Source organism: Panthera uncia (assembly GCF_023721935.1).
Source record: "Panthera uncia isolate 11264 chromosome C1 unlocalized genomic scaffold, Puncia_PCG_1.0 HiC_scaffold_3, whole genome shotgun sequence".
Classification (NCBI taxonomy): domain Eukaryota; kingdom Metazoa; phylum Chordata; class Mammalia; order Carnivora; family Felidae; genus Panthera; species Panthera uncia.
Window position 1 is genome coordinate 2414276 of NW_026057584.1, and position 16009 is coordinate 2430284.

General features: G+C 58.7%; 1 protein-coding gene across 5 annotated transcripts in view; it reads left to right on the forward strand.

Annotated features, from left to right (window-relative positions):
• Window positions 1-16009, forward strand: part of HDAC4 (histone deacetylase 4) — a 250122-nt gene that overhangs the window by 138406 nt on the left and 95707 nt on the right. The gene's annotated exons all lie outside the window — the stretch shown is intronic.

A 16009-nucleotide genomic window follows, 5' to 3' on the forward strand; every position in this document is an offset into this window, starting at 1 on the left:
TGACGCGGCTTCGCTTCTGGGAGTTTGGGTTTGCTGTCGCCGTGCCTGCCGCTCTCGCCCTGAGGCGGCCGGCCCCCCGGGGTCAGCGCCGGATCAGCCAAGGCCAGACGGTTCCCTGAGCTGTAGGAGTCCCGGCCCCGTCGTCTGGACTGTAGCATTCTAGGCGGCCTGGGGGTCCCGCGGAGTGGAGGGGTCGCTGCGCTCTGTGCCCTCGGCCACCCGCAGCCGTCGTGACGGCCGCTTCTGACAGGTGTCCTCGGGTGTGCGCTTCGGGGGCCCATGGAGCAGGCGCCCCGCCCCTGGCCGACCCCACGCGTGCGCCTGCTGGTGGCCACTGTTCTGCGTGGTGGGTGGGCGAGCGGCGGGGTCTGGGTGCGGCAACGTGCCTCTGGGGTCCAGGTCTGTGAGGGCGGCCTCGGGAAGCGGTCGCTGGCCCGCGGGAAGTCACGAGTTGCCACTCTTCCCGGTGACCGCCTGCGGCCCGTAGGGTGGTCTTCCGCGGCGTGGCGGGAAATGAGAAGAGCCCCTCAGCGGGCCGTTTTGTCTTGTCCGTGAGGCTAGAGCCTCCCCTTTCTGGGAGTCCCAAAGGCAGACTCTTGGCTGTCCTGCGTCCGGCACGCGCCTCCAGCCCCGCCAAGCCCGGGTCCCCCCCGCTCTGTGGCGGCCTGGGCTCGGCCACCTGCGTTGTCACCCCGTCTTGGCATCTGGCGGGTCACTAGTCTGCCTTCCCCCGTCCTTCCAGGCGGGTCCCCTCGTACCCGGAGGCCGGCGGGCCCTGTCGCCGCCCCTCGCCTTTCGAGGCCAGAGCGCCGTGTGCCCCGGAAGGTCCTCTGTCCCCTGGTGATGCGGTTTGCGGCCCCCATCTGCCGTCCTGCAGTCTGCGCCCGGCGCCTGGCTGGGGAAGGAGCTCGGAAGCCACGTCCACCCTGCCCCCCCCGGGGCCCTGTGTGCACGTGACGGGGGTCTGCGCTGCCCGCGGACCTGCGGGGGTGGCCTTCTGTGCCCGCGACGCCGAGGAAGACCACGTGTCAGCTGAATTTGTAGCTGTGGCCGGAAGATGAGAAACCGAGAATAACAAGCGGCTGAGAAGAAACGAAGCCTGTGCGGGAGAGGGGTCGTCGGGAAGCAGGAGGAAGCAAGAGACGGGAACTCCGGGACCCGTTGGTGCTGTCACCTTGGGGCGGGGCTGGGCTGCCCGCCTGCCTGGGGCCTCCGCCTCCGGGAGGGGGCAGGTCTGGCTTCCCCTCCCTGACCCCCTGTCCCCACCTGGGGCTCTAGGGCTTTGTGTCACTGCTTTGGAGGTGAAGGAGCCTCCCTCCCGAGTCCTCACATCGGCGCCCGCGAGCTCCAGAGCAGCTACCACAGAGCCTGCGCAGGACCCCCCCCACCCCCACCCCCGGTGTCGCAGAGCCTGTGCCGGGACCCCCCCCACCCGCCCTGGTGTCAGAGAGCCTGTGCCGGGACCCCTCGTGCCACATAACCTATGCATTGACACGCCCCCTGGTTCCACAGAGTCTGTGCGGGGACCTCCCCCCCCCCCGCGCCCCCTCATCTGTTCCGACCCCCCCCCCGCCGGTGCCACATAGTCTGTGCGGGGACCCCTGGCCATCAGGCTGCTCCACATGCCAGGTGTGCCCCTGAGAACTCCCCTCACCCACAGGGCCAGATGCTCTAAGAGGTGCCGGGAGCCCCACAGACATGGCTCTCACAGACACGACCCCTCATAGACGTGGCTCTCATAGATGTGGGACCCCCCCCCATAGATGTGGCCCCCACAAATGTCAGCTGTGGCTGTCACACATGTGCCTCCCCACAGATGTGGCCCCCACAGATGTGGCTCTCACAGACACGGCCTCCACAGACGTGGCAGTTCAGATGTGGTCTCCCCACAGATGGGGCCTTTATAGGCACGGCTCTCGTAAATGTCCCCCATACAGATGTGGCCCCTACAGATGTGGCTGTCACACACGTGGGCCCCCTCCATAGATGTGCCCCCCTACAGACGTAGCTCTCGCAAATAGACGTGGCCTCCACAAATGCGGTTCTCACAAATGTGCCACCCCACAGATGTGGCTCTCACAGACACGGCCTCCACAGACATGGCAGTTCAGATGTGGTCCCCTCATAGATGTGGCTCTCAGAAATGTGCCCCCCTCACAGACGGGGCTTTCACAAGTGTGAGCCCCCCCATAGATGTGACCCCCACAGACTTGGCTCTCACAGATGTCGTCCCCCCCATAGATGTGGCCCCCCACAGATGTGGCTTTCACAAACCTGCCCCCCCACGAACGTGGCTCTCACAAATGTGGCTCTGGGCCCGGTTCTCAAAAGCACAGGGAGAATCTCAAGTTTATATGTTCTCTGCATTTTAATCATGTGTTTTATTTTTTTATGTGAAATGGCGATCATAAAAGCTGTTTAACCTCTGTAATTGAATCATTCCATCAGTTGGCTTTTATTTGGATGATTTAAACTCTCTTCATGAGCCTTCATATTGTTGGTGACATTCGGCAGTGAAGTTTGTCAGACAGATTTCTTCAACACACAATCTAATTAGTGTCATTAAATCATCAGTGAATTTGAATAGGATTTTATAATTAAAAAGGGAATAACGTTTAAAATGTAACTTAAATTGCTAACTTTGGGTAAATGAGGTCTTTCATGAGGTTTCGGCCATCAGCGTAGCACTTTGTACTTGATGCGATTTCTTGCCGGTTGTGGCTGATTCAGGTACCGTGTCCCGTGTCCCCTCCTTCTGTCCTGAACAGTGAGTTCTCTCCGGAAGAGGGTCCCAGGTGAGCGGCATAACCGAGGCAGAGGAGAGAGCGAGCTTCCGTGGGGCCAGTGTTTACGCCCGGAAGATTCTTTTTTTTTTTTTTTTTTTTAATGTTCTTATTTCTTTTTGAGAGGGAGAGAGACAGAGCATGAGCAGGGGAGGGGCAGAGAGAGAGGGAGACCGAATCCGAAGCAGGCTCCAGGCTCCGAGCTGTTGGCACAGAGCCCGACAAGGGGCTCGAACTCACGAACCGTGAGATCATGACCTGAGCCGAAGTCAGACGGTCAACCGACTGAGCCCCCCAGGCGCCCCGTTGGAAGATTCTTAACCATTTCGTCAACCGGGATCGCATATGTGATGAAAAGACCATTGTCTAGATCCGCCGCTTTGGGGGTTAGTTGCGTTATTTTAATTTGTAAAAATTTTGTCCGAGAAACACACGTTTCTGATGCCTCAAGTTGAAAAGTAGCATTGCGCTAACCAGTAGAGCTGGCCGGCCCCGCCTCCTGCTGGGATTCCCAGGCCTCGGGTTGGTTCTGGTCAGGTGTGCTCCCCATCTCTCCCCGGCCAGCTCTGTCCTTCCATTGAAGATCCCACGTGGTGAGGTCCCCCTTGCGGAAATGACGTGGCTCTCTTGCCCTCTGCCCCTCAGCACGTGCAGACGCTGCCACCGCGGGCGCCTCCAAGCACTCAGGCCACGCTCTGATTCGAGAATTATCCCGGGTCTCCGTTCTTGTGTCTGTGGCTGCATACACACCACACAGTGACCACGTGCCCTTGGGCTCAGCTCCTGGCTCTTCCGCCCTGCCCGTCGTTGGCCTCGTTTCCGTGACCCCGATTCAGATCCCGTCCTGCAGCGTGGACGCGTGTGAGTTCTCACTGTGGGCGACCGCTGGTGATCACACTCACGGAGCCCGACCCTGGTTTTAAGTGTTAACAAAGCCGGCACACGATTTCCACGTTTGAAGGTGTCTGCGGTCTGAATTGGGCACATCTTTAGCTCAGGACCGACGATGGAAATACTCATTCTATGCAGAAAGGACAACGGTTGCATCGTCTAAGCCGGCGCAAGGCCCTTCGTGCTCGAGGGGCGACGGCCGCCATTTCAGAGGGGCTGCAAAGACCGTGTCGTGTGGTGTCTTTGCTTTCGCCCCGTAGCAAACCACCCAAGTCCGGCGCTTGGCACAGCCTCTGTCCAGTTTGCAGAGCGGCGTTGGGGGGGTGCTGCAGGTGTGGGCTTGCTCTCATGCTTCTGTGACCGGCTCTGGCCGGCTGGTGGCCGGCTGACCTGGAACGGCCTCACTCTGGCCTGGCGGTTGGCAGGACGTTAGCAGATCATTTGCTGGTCTCAGCGTTCCGAGCTCACAAGAAGACGGCGTGTTTTAAGCCTCTGTCGGAGTCCAAGATGCTGTTGCCTGCTGGCCAGGGCAAGTCTTGAGGCCAAAGTGAGGATTCACCTGGAAATCTACCCCAGGGAACGGATGTTGGGGGCATGCAACGAATAGGGGCCAGAAATGCCATGATCTTCTCCAGGAGACCCTGCCCCGTTCAGAGGGCGCCGAACTCCCTGAGTCAGGAGCACCGAGAAGAGGAGAAGCGGACAGGGCTGTGGGCCTCCCTGTCTTGGCCGTGGTTCTGGATTCGGCGTGGGTCCCTTCACCGCCATCCATGGGCAGTGGTATTTTTATAAACGTATTTTTTCCCCATGTTTTGCACAGACGCTTTTTTGCATCGGGAGCCTGGCCTTCAGCCTCACTGATGGAAACGCTGTGAGCACGAATGGGGCAGGGTTGACACTGGTACCAGGGCCACCGTCTCGGTTCCCCAGTGGCGGTCACCATCTGCTGTGGTGGGGACACATCCCTGTCGACCCTTCTGTGTGGCCCACCGAGCAGACGACCCTCTGTGCCCCAGGAGCAGCCGCCGACTGGCCCCGGGGCCCAAGCGTCCCTGGGAGGAGAGGAAGGCCTGCGCCCCGGGGCCCCTGTGCCCGTGTGTGGGAGAGAAGCGGGGGCCTGTGTTCCCGTGCGGACGCCGCCGTTTTCACAGGGAATGTTTCCACGTAAAAAGTCTCTCTGATCGTGTAAGTCGCTGATGTTAATTATTGATTGACTGGAGATTACAAAGAGGAAAATGTTACTCCAGTGCTGTGAGCTGGGAAAGCTGTCCCATCTGAAGCGTGTCCCTGTCATCTTCTGTAAGTTGTGTGCGTGTCTGTAGTTTCACGGGATTGGGATCACGCTCTGGCACGCGTTTTCTATTTACTGTGCTGTCACCATTCTCTTTATCGTTGCACCTACTCGAGAAACATGATTGTAATGGTTTATTGTGGTATTACAATGAGCCATAATGAATTGAAATACCCCAAAACAGTTGAAGACTTGGACGCGGAGGTCATTTCCAGTTTCTCCTGTTTTCGCATCCTTGCGCATGCCTCCTGCCTCCGTCTAGACAGAGCAGAAATGCTATTGCCGACCTGAGGTAAGTACCTGTCTGTACTTCTCGTCACCTATTGCCGAGTTCTTCCTCCCAAACCTGTTCCAGTCCTGAGTGAATGTGGGTCCGTCTGTCTGTCTGGGTCTTTCGCACCCACACCCACATGATTTTTCGATCGGCAAAATGTTAAAGCAGCGCGAACCAGGACAGGGAGCATTTACTGGCCCGTCCTGGAGGGTGGTGCCCGTGCTGGGTGCTTGCTGGCGCCCTCACTCCTGCCCGGCCTCTCTCCCACCCACGGGGAGGCCGGGCCACGCGGTGACTCTGCCCTCCGGCAGGGGGGTGGGGGAGGCGGGCACGACGGACCCCCGGCAGCGTGATGCACTGGGCTGTACTTGTTCACGGTACGTTTCCGTTCTGTCTCACATCCTGTCTGCTTCCTCGATGGGGGGTAACCATATTGCTGTATGTTTATTAACTCGTTTCATTGATCCCTACCAATTGTCCTTTTCTTCGCTGTTTTTGTATTGCCGTGCTCTCTCTTTTTGGTGTATGGTACCCTTCGTAAATTAAGGGCGTTGTTTCAGTGTCCCTCATCTGTTGTCATTTGGCTGTCCTTCTTCGTGAACCAGGTGTTTCTCTGAACCCTTGAACTGGCGCCTCTCCCCTATGACAAGCGCGTGTTTGTTTGGCAGACGCCTCCGGCCTCCCCCCGCCCCGTGCCGACCCGACACAGCTCTCACCGGGAGCCTTGCGTGGCGCCGTCCGCCACCCTCCTGGTCCACACGTTTGTGCTGCACGTGGCTTCGGCGCCTTTTCTCACGGGGTCTCCCCTGGAGCCCTGCTTTGAAGGTGCAGCGGGCCAGTGAATTAGCAGGACGTCTTGTAGTAACTGCCCAGCGTTGAATTCCTAACCCAGGAGTGCACGTCGCCCTCTGACGATGTGAGGCTTCTTCTGTCCTGGCGGAAAGCCTTGTTTTGTTTTTCTCACGCAAGGCTTACAGGTTCTCTATTTATCGGGGGTATTTTATAGATTGTGTTATCAGAACGGAGTGTGTTGCTTCCCTTTATTTACTGCCTGGCTACTTACCGTCAGTGCGTAGAAAAGCTCCGGATTTCCCGAAGTGCGTTCAATTTTCTCGTTAGTCCTGGCAAATGTGTAATGGGTTATCTCATGTGCTCCCGGTAGACGATAACGTCGTCCGCAAATAATACTTGTCTTTTCCTTTTTCTCTTGAGCTGCGTTGACTAAAACTTCCGTGACCACGTAGCGACCTGACCCACTCCATGGCAGCACACGGTGGGGGTCCTGGGCTCGTGGCTTGCGGGAGCAGCAGGGAAGGCGGGACCCTCCTCCTCCATGCCGCAGTCTCCTTCAGGATTGCTCTGGGGCTCCGTCTCCGGGCCCTGTCACCACTTGCCCTGTGCTGTTGAGTCAGGCACCCCCACTGGCTGGCTCCGTGAGCAGGTGGCGGGCGCTCTAAGGGCAGAGGTCTTCCCTGGATCCTGTGTGGAGAGACCCTGGCCTTTTTCTGTTGTTGGATCAAATCGTCTTTTGAGCTATTTTATAGTTTCCTAATGAGGATCTTGGTCATCTCCATTACAGAGGGGCTTTTCCTCCGCCTCCGCCAGTCCAGGGTGTCAGGCAGGATGGAGCGTGCGATCCAGAACCGAGGCTCTGCCTGGGGTCACCCAGCCTTCCTGTGCTGCGTCTGCCGTAACCGCCCCGCTTCTGCTGAGCGGCCGCGAGCACGTCTGAGGGCAGGGCAGGCAGCGGCCACGCGCTCACCTGGCAGAGCCAGCGGGGAGAGGGACACTTCCCCGTGGTGAGTGTCTGTTCGCGTTTTTCCTTGTCTTTATTTTTTTTTTAAACTTTTTTAATGTTTATTAATTTTGAGAGACAGAGAGACACAAAGCATGAGCGGGGGAGGGGCCGAGAGAGGGAGACACAGAATCCGAAGCAGGCTCCAGGCTCCGAGCTGGCGGCACAGAGCCCGACGCGGGGCTTGAACTCTCGAGCCGTGAGATAATGACCTGAGCTGAAGTCGGGCGCTTAACCGACTGAGCCACTGAGGCGCCCCGCTTTTTTCCTTTGCTTTAATAGAAAATACTTAGTTTCTTCCTCATTCATTTTTTCATGGTGGTAAAATTCACATATCCTAGGTTATCATTGGCCATTTTAAAGTGTATAATTTATACATTTACAATACCGTACAACCATGGCCACGATCTAGTTCCAAAATATTTTTGTCGCCCCAAAAAGAAGCCCTGAAGCAGGCACTCCCCGTCTCCCCTGGCCACAGCCCCGGCAGACCGATCGGCTTTCTGTCCGTCAGAGTTCGCCGCTCGGGATATGCCGCGTACGGGTCGTCACGCGCTACGTGGCCCCTTCACTCAGTGTAAGGCTCTCCGGTCTCATCCACGGTGCAGCTGTGTTAGAGCTTCCTTCCTTTTTCAGGCTGCGTGATATTCCCTTGTGTTTGTCTGTTCATCAGCTGATCTACGCTTGGGCTGTTTCCGCCTCTCCGGTGGCCTTGCGTGGCGTTGCTGTTTGAGCATCTGTGCTCACCTCTCTGGGGTGGGTACCTGGGGTCGGGCTTGCCGAGTCGCGTGTAGCCCTCCGTTGAACTCTTAGAGGAACCACTAAACCCGACTCACTTCTGTATTTCGGGAAGATGCACTAGAGCGCAAAATTTACAGTTTTACCTGCGTTTGGGTTGCCGCTCAGTGGCCTTAAGCACAATCGCGTGGTCGTGCGACCGTGAGCACCACCCGTTCCCAGGACGTTCTCATCTCCCCACACAGAAACGCTGTCCCCATGAAACACCGGCTCCCCGTGCCCTCCCCTAGCCCGGGGGCCACCCTTCTGCTCCGTGAACCGGACTCTCCTGGTACCTCCTGTGATGACGTCATGCAGTGTTTGTCCAGAGCCGCTATTCTCCGCGTGGGTTTAACGGTGGAGTTCAAGGGCCCGGGCGCTCAGAGTTGTGCGCTGCTAGCAAAGTAGCTAAAACAGGCAGGGCGGTCCGGCAGGCGAGGTTGCTGCCACGTGGCTGTGTCCAGAGGTGTGCCCTGCCTCTGCACCCCTGATGTGCTCACACCTGGGCACGAGTGCGGACCACCACTGCCACTGTCTCTTCCCGTGGCCAGCCCCACACTGGCTCTGGGGGTCCCCCAAACTCAGACCGTGGTGTCTTCTTTACGTTGCTGACTTAACACGTGTGCACAAAGGTACTCGAGCGGATAAAAGTCAAGCCCGCCGTGTGCTTGTAAGAATGTTCTGTACCGCATGCCGGATAATACTGTTAGGGTGGGAAAAGAAGATGAACTCTGTTCAGTTTGCTAACGTTTGCAAGTGTTCCGGAGACTGAGCCACGGTCCGTCCTTGGGCTTTTCTAAGAGTACGCACCTTTGGGGACTGGTCTTGGTAGGTAAACCGAGAGTTAAATATGAACCCAGAAGTTGCTGACTTCCGGTTTAACCACCGGTCATTCTGTTGTGTTTCCGACAAGAAAGACAGACCGAACTGGGGCAGCAAACTGGACCAGACCGCGAACAGACTGCCACTGCGGGGGATCCCCACATCCCCGAGGAGTGCCTGGTTAACGGACTGAAGGAGGTGTTGGCTGGGGACCGCTCTATCCAGGCTGGGGTCATTCTTCTCCTTTCCAAGTGATGTCAGTTCAGGGGAACCCAGGGCCAGCTTGTGGCAGCTGCTAGTGGCACTCCATGCTTCTGGAAGCTTCCCTCTTGCATTGTGGCCTTAATGCCTCTGGGAAGGGTATGAAGAGGGAGCATGTCAACCTGTGTGTTCAGAGGGTCTAGTGAGTATCGGCAGGGGCAGGTGTAGGGAGGCCCCCAGTGTAGGATTGCCCCCCCAGCACATACCTGGAGTACGCTGGTCCCCAGTACATACCTACATTATGAAAACTTTCGTGAGCCAAAGTGGCATAACGCAAAGAAGCAATCACCACTGATTTATACGAAAACCTTTTTGAGTGCGTCCACATCGAGAAAATCGCCTCTTAGGCTTTTCTGATACTTAGGACACGTGTTGCTAGCGGATGCACAAAATCAATCGAGACCCAGCCCTGATGCTCGCAGACACGGTTCAGAGCTCTGGCGGCGGGGCGGGGAGACGGAGGGCGGTTCCCGGGCAGGGCTCGGCGGAGCCCCTCCTGCCGCCCCGGTGTGTGTGCTGCCCCTGGACCGGCTCGCAGCAGAACCAATGCTTTTCACGTATCTGCTCCCTTCTCCTTGTTTCAAGAAAGTGAAAATCTTCTTCACATTTCTTTGAAAACAGGCCCTAATGGAGGTCTTTCGCAGAAGCCGAGTGACATAGCGCAAACTTTTCAGAAGGAGGGGATACCTGTGCTCCCTGCAAAGGTGCAGAGGCCTCTCGCTTCCTGGCCTCAAAGGGTATTTCTAGTCTAGCAGGCAGAAAATAAAAATTATCCCCACGCATGCGCTTTTTTCCTAGCAAGGCTGAACTCTGTGTGTGTGTGTGTGTGTGTGTGTGTGTGTGTGTGTGTGAACTGTGTGTGTGTGTGTGTGTGTGCGCGCACGCGTGGAGATGTAAAATCTGTCGGTGTGATCTGTGCTGTTTGCACAGGTAGGAGAGAGTTCTAGAGCCATTCAGCTGACAGTGTGAGTCCTCGCCTTGCAGGCAGAGGGATGAGATGGAAAGGAAGCCTGGCTTTCTGGCCCTCGCAGCCCAGCCCTGATGTTTACTCTCATTATTACCTGTCCCGGTGGCTGCCCCAGGCCGGGGCTTCCAGGTCACCTGAGGCAGCCGTTAATGAGCCACTAGGACACTCCCGGTTGTTGTAGGCCGGTTCCTAGGAAAGCTCACCCTGCCTTCTGGCCAAAGTCCTGCGTCATCCCCGCACCTGTCTGCACCTGGGTAGCGTGTTTACGGAAGGAACCGCTTGTGAGGCGGCCGCTCTGGCTTCTAGGCGGTCATTACGGGCAAACGGACGGCCTTGCCTGACCTGCTGCTCCGAGGGCTCCTGGCGACGCCCCTGCTTTTCCTTTGCTGCCGGGCGTTTGTGGCACGTGAGACCATCGCGCTTTACACAGCAGCCCCCGTGATCGTGCCTTCTAGAGTGTAGCTACCTGGGTTTGTAGAAGGGCGGAACCTGCTGTGCACTCCCGGAGGCAGCTGTAGGAGTTTCTGTCCTACAGAGAAAAGAGGCTCCCGCGCTGTGCGCAAGAGGCTTGTGTGCACCCTCCCCCCTCCCCTGTCCGGGCTCTCGCTCCTCAACGTGATCTGGTCCGCGACTCCCCCAGGCTCGCTCTCCTGCCCAGGATGGTGGGCCTGCAGCAGCCAGGGGGCCGGGGGGCAGACACAGTCTGACCTCTACACAGCCCAGAGCCCTCACGGGAAGTGTCTCGGGCAGAAGCCCTGGACAGGAAGGAGCCAGGGTCGCCTCCGGTGGGGTAAGGCGTAGGCCTCACCATGAGGCAGCTTCTGAGGTCAAGCCTTGACGAAGAGCCCAGAGTTCCAGCAGCAGAGACGTGATGGGCGAGGGCGGAAGGGGTGCGGGCCACCGGGCTCGACCGGCCCTGCCCTCACCGCCCCTGCTCCCCTCGGCCTCGGTGCGCAGCCTCTGGGGGGCCCGCTGTGCCCCAGCGCTGGGTGTCTGAGGCAGACCCTCCTCGTGGTACTGGAGGGCGGTGGTACCCTCGTGGGTGCTTTTGGCCACTGCTGGTTGTGCCACGAGGCAAGAGGGAAGAATGGTTTTGAACTTTCGGAACGTGCCCTTCTGATTTGAACCGGGAAACCCAGTGAGCTAAAGCTGGAAATGGCCCCATTTTGTGAGGACGCCGTGGGGAACGACACTTTGGCCCCAGATGCTCACTCAGACCCACGGCCGAGCAGGATGTGTTCCTGGAGGTCAGCCCCCAGACCCCGAGGTGGGAGGGGACACACTCTTTCTCTTGCTCTCGGTCACACGTTCGTTCTGCGGGCGAGGGTCACCGGGCCGGCCCTGTGCTCGCCCCAGGGGATGCGCGGGATGATGCCTGAGAAGCCCCCGAAGCATCTCGAAGAGTCGACACAACACGCCCCGGGCCCAGCCCTGCTTCCACGTGGAAACGGCCTTGCGGTCTGGCATTTCATACCGGGCCCAGTTCTGGTTCTAGACGGAAATGGGCCTGGGCCTTGCAGCCTGGCTTTTCATACTGGGCCCTTCTGTGGCACTGAGCACACCAGGCTTTTACAGTGTTGAAGAAGCATTTAAGGTCTGTGTTTTATGTTCAGTTTAGCCTGTTCTAAGTTATACTGGGAAGTAGGTGGCAAAGCACTTACTCGTGTCCGTCTGTCTGTCCTCCTGTTAAGTGCTGGCAGGTACCAGGCCGTGGGGAGGGGCAGGCTTCCTGCAGGGGGCGCTGGGGAGAGGCGCCCACAGGCCTGCACCCTCCCTGTCCCCTTACTTTTGAAAGCATCTGTCCCTGAGGAAGGTCCAAGGGACTCGCTCAGGGCAAAGAGCAGGCCCAGGCCAGCCTCGTGTGCTCGGTGTGGACGTGCCCACCTGAGTCCCGGCCCCGGGCACCAGCCGTCCGTGCGTGGAACCTGGTCCCTCTTCCTTCCTCCCTCTCCTGCTGGCCCGGTTGTCCTGTGTTTGGGGCACATCACCAGCCTGGGCCACCGGCAAAGGAGGAAGAGAAACAGAAGGGGAAGCAACTGTCACCTGTGCTTGGGGTCGTGCTGAGCGCCATGAAAAGAGCCCCGGGAGCAGACGCGGGGCTGAGGCTGGCTGGTGGGTCCCCGCATGTCCCCCCTACCTTCGCCGTGGGCCTGGCATACTGATGGGGCCGCCTTGCACAAAGCACGTTGGACCCTTAGTGGCTAATAAAAGTCCAATTTAAGAATATTTCTGTTGAGGCCAGTTAGCCTCAGGGAGATGGGAGAATGCTCCTGGTTGGTTGGTTTTTGTTTGAAGCCAGGATTTCGCCGTGTGATTGGCCTGAAGGACCCCCGGGACATCCAGTCCGTATCTTCTGAGAGGGAGGGTTGGGGCAGTTTCCTTACTGTTTTAACTTTCACATTTGCTGCCTGAGTCTACAGTACGTTTAAAATCAGGAGGCTAGGGGCGCCTGGGGGGCTCAGTCGGTTGAGCATCCGACTTCAGCTCAGGTCCTGATCTCACAGCTCGAGAGTTCGAGCCCCGTGTCGGGCTCTGTGCTGACAGCTCAGAGCCTGGAGCCTGCTTCTGCTTCTGTGTGTCCCTCTCTCTCTGCCCCTAACTCACTCGCATTCTGTCTCTGTCTCTCTCAAAAATAAATAAACATTAAAAAAATTTTTTTAATCAGGAGGCTATCCTTGACCTCAAAAAGAAGCCCACTGTTCGTTCTGGGGGTCCTGGTATGTGGGGGGGTCCTGGGTGAGCTGTGGTCCTGGAGACTGTGGCCCACGCTGGTGCACGAGTGGCCCTTGGGTCTCGCCTATGTGTGGAAAGCCCGGACCTGCCCCACCTTCTCTGGGAAGCACCTGTGGCACAGGGCACTTCAGGCCCCAGGGAACTTGGCTGCTTAGACGGCGCGGCCTCGGCATTAAGTATTTTGCAGAACCTGGGGGCCCGAGAGATTGGGGTTTGACCCGCACTGTGAGCAGTCCCCGTGTTAATGACAAGAGGGGGTATGATGTGGTTCCATCGAGCCTGGCTGCTGCAGCGCGTGACCTGGCCTGGAGATAGGCGCTCTGACCGTGTCGGGAGCTCGCTCGCTGGGGCCCGGGGAGCGCTCGCCCCTCAGCAGGGATGGTGCTTGAGTGCCTGGCCCACTTCTGTCCTTCAGCCTGGCGCCTGGGTTTGCACTTCAACGTTGGTAATTAAACTCCAAAATCAGAGTCGAAGAAAACTGAACCCTAGAGATCTAGTATCTTACCCCACACTCAGCGTTGGCTCACACATAAATTCGGTGTTAAACTCTGATTGGAGTAATGGTATCTGTTATTATCGGGGTGTTTCCCTTAGAAAAATTAGGTAGTAGATATCTTTAAATTGCTCAGAAGAGTTTCAATCTACAAAAAACGCAAAAAACAAACAAAAAAACCCCACCTTCTCCACCAGTGGCAAATACGCGTGTGGATTTTACGTGGCATAAAACTCGGCGTTTTTCCAAGTCCTATTTTTCATGGCCATAAGCCGCCTTCCTGCTGCACCGCTGTTCTTCCCCAGGGAGGGACGGCTCGCAGCCTCCCGTCAGGGCCTGACCGCGGGCAGGCGCAGAGTGGCCGCACGGCACGGGGAGCCCCGTCTGCGCAGAGCGGGGAGCCAGCTCGGGAAAGTGAAGCGGGTGTTCCGCACCTTGTCCACCGTCCTCACTTTCCAGAAGCCGGGAGCACAGAGGGTTACTCCGTCCGGGACTCCGGAGGCAAGCCTGAACCGTGTGGTGACGCTGGGGGGTGGGTGGGGAGTGTCCCAGCCTGGTTCGTTCTCGGCGCCTTTTTTGGAGGGGCCTTGGCACGCGGGTCACCGCCTTCCGCCTGACCCGGGACACAGAATGAACACCTGTAGACGGACGCAAGCGGGGCGGAGACCCTGTAGTGTGGCGGGGGGGGGGGGGGTGGCATTCGTAGGGAACCCAGCGCGTGTCTGTTAATGGCTCCTCCTGAAAACCCCAGGGCAGTGTTGCTTCCTGGGAGTTCGGTCTCCCTGTGAATTTTAATCACCACTGTGTGCGGCTGTTTCCGTGTTTTTGTAACGACAGTTGAAAGATCTCGCTCTCCTTCTGGGTTCTGGCTGCAAAGTAAATATTTTGAGACTATATTAAGTGACTTTCTGCCCCTTCCTCATTTGCGCATCAAATGAACACAGAGCAGTTGAAAGGGAACCCAGGGCTGTACGAGGGCAGCTTGAGGGCGGGGGTGATACCCGGAGAGGGGGCCCCTCGATTCTAAGACCCGTCGTTCACCAGACCACCGCGCTGGTTTCCCGGCCTGAGCGGCACCAGGACGCCCCCCGGGCTGCGGGCTGCTTACTTGCGGACACACGGGAGCCGCACGGCTGCAGCCCGGGGAGGGCGTTCACCTGTGCCCGCAGCCGTGCGGCCCTCGCGCAGGTTCTCGAATCCGCATCCGAATCCGAACGGGTCAGCAGGCGCTACACCAGCGGAAAGACCTTCCTGGGGCGTGTGGAGGAGCGTGGAGGGGGGCGGGGGATCGGGTCCGAGGCCGGACGTCTGTGCTCCGCACTGTCCCCTGACCGCCCGGCTGGTGCCCCCCCCCCGCCCCAGAAGTCCTCTGGCAGCAAGGGCTGGGAAGGTGCTTATTTCTGATAGTTTCGCTGTCTCCACGGAAGATGGTTGCATTGTAACTTTTTCCACAGGGAGGCTCTGCAAAGTGCCCGTCAGTGTCCGTGGGCCCCACGGGTGGGCACCGAGCGGGGCCCCCTCCTCGTGGCCCCTTCCGCGTGGCCCTCCCCTCACAGCTGCCGCGTCAGTTCCCTTCCGCCTCACACCGGGCCTGCGTGAGTCCCAGGAGCAGCAGGGAGGTGCGCGCCCTGTGGGGTCTGGACGCCCCGCCCCTCCTCCGCCCTCCTGGTTCGAGGCCCAGCCACACCTCACACCTCCCTCTGCTGGTCCACCCCGGTGCCCCTGGCTGCAAAGGGGTCCCCTTCCCCACTGTGGAAGGTAGGAGCTGGCCACTGTGGACCGGGGCTGTGGGTCCCCTGCAGTGAGAAACGCCACCTGATCGCTGGAGGCTCTGTGTGTGTGTGTGTGACCCTCTGGCGAGCCGCGCCCTGGCTCAGTCCCGTGGGGCTCTGCCATCAGGCCGCCTCCCCGGGCAGGGCCGCCGTGGGGTGTGTCTCATGAAGGCTGGCACGGGGCCGGCCGTGTGGGAAGGTGTGGCCCGGCACCTTGCCCCTTGGGCCGCGCACATGGGCCTGGCATCCTGCACCTGCTTCTGCACGCGCGTTCCCCACATACCCGCCGGTAGTTGGTTCCTGTCCTCGTGAACTGTTGCCAGCTGCTTCCGAAGCTCTGCGGAACGTCCTCGTCATTGGCCGGCACGGCACTCCCCCTCCTGGGCTGCAGGCTTTATTCAGAGAGGGAGTGTGGATTTTCATGTTACGAATGTCTGTAACTGCCGTTCTTTTTCTTTAACATTTTTGCTATAACGTGATTTGCACCTCGGAAGAGTCACAGACGTGACGGGTGACATCTCGCGTCTTTATAGAGAAGGGCTCTAAGCAACCTGAAATCCTGTTTTCTTAATTTCTTAATTTACGTGCTCTAGTTGGTGACAGAAACCGGGTGATTTCCCTACTCTGGCGACAGCATGGTGGGAACGGGGCCCGGGAAGCCAGTCGAGGGTCCTAGTGGTGGCACTGCTCCCCGTTCCCTGCGGCCTCTGTGGGAAAGACATTTGATGGCTCAGATGTGGACACTTGTGCCAGATTTCCTTGCTAGAAAGTTCCGGGGCTGCCCCCACCCCTGTCCCACACCAGAGCAGGATGGCCACCCGCCCAGGAGGGGCCACAGAAACAGGACGGACGATGACAAGAAAAGAGGGCGCGTACTCGAAGCGATTCAGGCCTAGCGCGGACGCAACCCTGGGCTTTGCCGCCGTGTCCCGGGGCGTCCCCGGCCACCACCTCACATCCGTGGAATCTGAGGGCCGACCCTTTCCCCACGAGCCCGTCGGCACCTGCACAGTCGTGAGGCTTGTTCCGGCCCATCTGTGTTTCTCATGGATCGCTGCCTCGTTCTGCCTCCTCGCCGGGTGGATCTCCAGCGACGGGCGCGCACAGTTGGCCCGCGTGTTGGGCTCTGAGGGCCGTCGGAGCGTGTCCA